Below are 4,549 nucleotides of genomic sequence, written 5' to 3' on the forward strand. Positions count from 1 at the left end.
ATTGTAAAACAATATGTCTATATCAAAAAATAAAATGAAACACAAATTTAAAAATGTGATCTGTCAGAACTACAGATTTTTTCTTCCTGATTAAGATTTAGAGCTCTGCAAAAAAAAACGTTGTTTTAAAACTTTTGAACAGTTAAAGATACAAACCTCAGCCAATGCGTTTTCTTAATTTTGAGTCTTTCTGACAAAAGAATTTCAATGCCCCCTACATCACCAACCATTTTGCCCATCATAGAGACACCCCTAACCTGTACCCACTGTCGAAATGGTGTACTTACTTACCATAGTAGCGCCAAAGTGCGCTGATGCACATCAAAATATGCTGTAAGGCATTTTTAAGGCGTCTTAAGTGCACATTAGAGCGTAAAATGCGAATTTAATGCGCTAAAATGTGGGACCTTTGGAGCGCATTTTGATACGCATTGCCGCATTTTATGCGCGTTGATGCGCATTGGCGCTACTAGACTAGGTCGGTTATCGGACCCTCAAGACGATACTTACACACGTAGTTTTAGAGCGTCGCTTCTCCTCTGTGTTTTCGTGTAGGTGGGTATGCAAATACTTTTCAGCCTCCGCCTCACACGATTGACAACACGCCACAATAACCCACGTACTCAGAGAGATGGAGAGATGGGGGCGGGGCGGAGGCGTGGGGGGACGGGACGGGGAGGGCTTCTGCTTCAGTTATATGAACGAACAAAATACACGCGGCGGAAGTCCGGTAGTTAGCCACGTATTATTCAACCTCGGGGATGTACCGGTACCTTGTAGTTATGTGATCCGTCCTGCACAGCGGCGTGTCGTGAAGTTGGTAGCCACCAGGACGCCACCACCCTGGACAAGGTTCACCTTCCCAGGTAGCAAATCCAGCAAAACTGCATCATGGCTGCATTAGAGTCCACTGTAAAATGCGCCTACAATGCGCATAACGTGCACGTGCACATGACGTGCTGCAACCTCCCCGGGCTGGAGGCTTTGGCTGCCTGTAAGTCCCTCCGCGTCCTCGACCTTATCATCCAGACCAGCACCAAGTACAGGTCGGCCGCCGCGCGGGCCGCCGCGCGGGCCGCCACGCTCCTCTGCGAGGCCAAGGACCTGGACAAAGTGGAGCTGCAGTGGCCGGGGCAGTTGACGGGGCATGCGATGTCGACGTGGACCTCGTCATGCATGGCGTTGACCTCGTCGGGGACGTCGAGCGTGGAGAAAGCTTACCGGCCACAACTTCAGCGGGGAAGTACAAAGTACAAGATTGACCACGCTCGACGTCCCCGACGAGGTCAACGCCGCTGTTCGGAGCGCTGCCCTCGCTGCTGGCCCTGCGGTACCTGCAGGTGGGCCTGGCGGGAGGCGGGCGAGCTGCTGCTGGTCATCTCCCCGGGCACGGTGCCGGGGCAGGCGACGTCGACGCGGACCTCGTCAGGGACGTCGAGCGTGGAGAAGCTCACCGGCCACATCGTTTCGACATACATTTGGGATGGGGACTTCCCCCAGCTGCAGTCGCTGTTCGGCGCGCTGCCCTCGCTGCCCTCACTGCATGTTTGCGCCCCCTCCCCCCTCACGCACACAACGCGAACACGCCAAGTAGTCTCCCTAAAGCCCCTAAGGAAGGAAGTTGGGCGCCGCGCGGGCCTTCCCAAAGAAGCACCGTAGTCGCCGCCGCTGCTGTCAGACCCGAGCTCCCGTCAAGGCGGTCGAGAGGGGGAGGGGGGCAGATGTTTTCCCCCTTCTGGTGAAACAGTCTCAAAAGATCTTTACTTCTAGATGAATCGTACGAGCTGCGCGCAGACCCTTCATATGGGGCCAACCGTCTCTGCGACCACGCCGTACTCCTGTTGGTAGTGAGCAATAAGCGCAGGTTGTCCTGCAGTTACTCTGCCCTACACTGCCCCCTGCAGCGCAGCTGCTCCACGACCTGGTTCAACCAGCTTCCCTCACCGCCTGCCGCCCGATGGACCTGCTTCTCCAGGTCCTTCTCAATTTGGCGGAGCTGGGTGACCGACGAGTCCAGCTGCGGGTTGATGGTGTCACGGTCTGTGTGCACCAACTTGTGAAAATCGCTGGCAGGGAAATAGAAGAAGAAAATCGCACAAAAACATACCGAACGACTGAACGCTCCACCCCCAACCTATGTACCGGGCGAAGCTGTCAATGTTCATCGTTGTTGTGGGTTGGATTACTCTCTCCGCCCTTAAAACCTCACCCTTAAAGTACGTCCGGCATTTCGGCATTCTCTGTTGAGAAATTGCCAATTTTAGCGTAGGCAAGCTCTAGGAGCGCCTGTTGGGTAGGCCACATCTTGTCCGCATTGCATGTGTGTACAACGAGGTGGCCTACCCTGAATCTCGCAGGCGCCAACTCTTTGTATTCACTGAGTCCATCTCAGGGGTCGCAAACTCGACAAACCTCGTTTGTACAGGGTGGTCCACAGACCCCTTCCTTTATTTTGCTTATACTGTACCGGATGCAGTCGTGCGGACGGGTTGCATACTCGCACGGGGCCATAAGGCGCCGTGGTGAGCGACGGTAGGCGAGCCCGCCCGCACGCCTGCTTGTGGTACAGCATAAGCAAAATAAAGGAAGGGGTCTATGGACCACCCTGTATATGCCACACACAAGATCGGGATTGCCTCCTACTGCAGCATCTACCCCCTCTTTATGCCCCTATTGTAGATACAACCGACTTGTACCATGGGGCGACTTGGATGGGGCGAGTTGTCCGTCTCCCGCTTGGACTGCTTGCGCGTATGCTGCTGCTGTGGTGGCGCGTCCATGGACGTGAAAGAGGTCGTGCCCGTGGTCGGACAGGTCGAGAGACTAACAGGTTCGCAGCGACGACTTGGCATCGGCGGCAGCCTGCGACTACACTGATAAACTAAGTGTTCAACTACTCAACACTTGTAAGTGTGACTTGCAACTGTGAAACTTCGTAGTCTTACACTTGCAAGTGACAGCCGAAGATGCCGAGTGCAACCCGAGGTGTACACAAAATCGCGGGTAGTCGAGTTTGGAGACGAGGTGGCCTTAATGGGCTGGCCGGGGATTCCCCCCCCCCACCTTATCTAGTAGCCTTATGCGCGCCAAGAGTCCGAGCATTTAATAACTATCACATTGCTGAGGAGAGGTTTCATGGCGCATCGCTCGTCGCTCCCTGCGGTGTGCACGATGGGGCCCATGGCAGGAGCCCGGACAACCCCGCGTGGTGTCCCCTAGGTACTTCCCTGCTGGTGGTGGTGTTGCCTAGCCCTGAGGCGTTCGCATTAAATGCCACGGGTGAAGTGCAGGGCGGAGCTGCGCTGGAATTATACTGTAGGGAATTGCAGCTACCCTGCGGCCGCGCCGATACTCTCCGTACCCACTGTCGCGGTCCCCGCCACTGTTCCTGTTGTACCCTTGACGACCGCCCCTATTGTTGATCACTCACTCCTGTGCCAACCCTTGCCTGGAACGTGCTGCCCCCCCCCCAGTAGAGATCCCATCCTCGCCCTCGGCCTGACTGCCCGGATCTTTACATTGGTGTCAGAAGTGCGATTCAGTTACCTTTGTTGCCGCCACGATGTCGTCCGAGCGACGTCATCGTCATGATCGGGACCATCGCCGCTGTGGTTCCCAGTACCGCACCCAGGACTGTACCCAGGACATCCTCGCGCGCTGGGCCCAGGCCTCCACCGCGTTGCAGGCGCGCAGCAACGACCTGCTCCTCCAGATGAGTGCCCTATGCGTTGAGCAGCTGCGCCAGCGCACTGACCGGTACGTGGAAGTGCCCAAGTACGACGGGTCGCGGTCGTGGAGCGTGTTCGAGTCCAGTCAGTTGCTGTCGAGAACGGCTGGTCAGTCGGGGAGCAGGGTCGTGCTCGGTGCCCTGGAGGGCCCCGCCCCCGCCGCCGACCTCGTCCTGACGCTTCCGCCGGACGACTACCTCAACTACGCCCGTCTGAGCGAGCGCCTGCGCCAGCACTCGGACTGGGGCCGCATTGCTGCCGTAGCCGAGCTTCAGCTGGACTAGCGCACCCAGCAGCCCGGAGAGTCCCTGTGCGACTTCGCCACATAGTTGCTGCGCCTCGCCGACGAGGCCACGGGTCTCGGAGACGCGACTCGCGGGGCTCCCCGCCCTCGAGTGCAGCCTGCAGCCAGTCGACCTCCCCGTCATCGGCGCCTGCAAAACTCTGGATAGACCACCCGGCAGTACACGCATGCACGGCAGGCAAGATGTTGCCTACCATCTAGGCGCTATGAGACCTTGCATTGACTGAACTTGGCTGTTTCGAAAAGGTGCTTGGATGGCAGGCGACTCAGGCGATGCACGCATCGCATCTCGCACTTCGTGGCATCGCAAAACGCACCCCGCAAACGCTAACTCGACCCCTGAAAACTAAAAGGTCGTACCTCGGAGCAGCTGCGTATAAGGTCGTACCTCGGAGCGGTTGCGTTTAGTGTCGGATCTCGCCAGCGTCCCAGAGAATGGTCGTAAGTCTATTTTTTGTCGATTTTGCGAGATGCATACCATTAGAATCGGGAGAAAATTCTCTTTCTAATGATATGC

Source organism: Frankliniella occidentalis, unplaced genomic scaffold (genome assembly GCF_000697945.3).
Source record: "Frankliniella occidentalis isolate FOCC.00 unplaced genomic scaffold, Focc_3.1 Scaffold221, whole genome shotgun sequence".
Taxonomy (NCBI): Eukaryota; Metazoa; Arthropoda; class Insecta; order Thysanoptera; family Thripidae; genus Frankliniella; species Frankliniella occidentalis.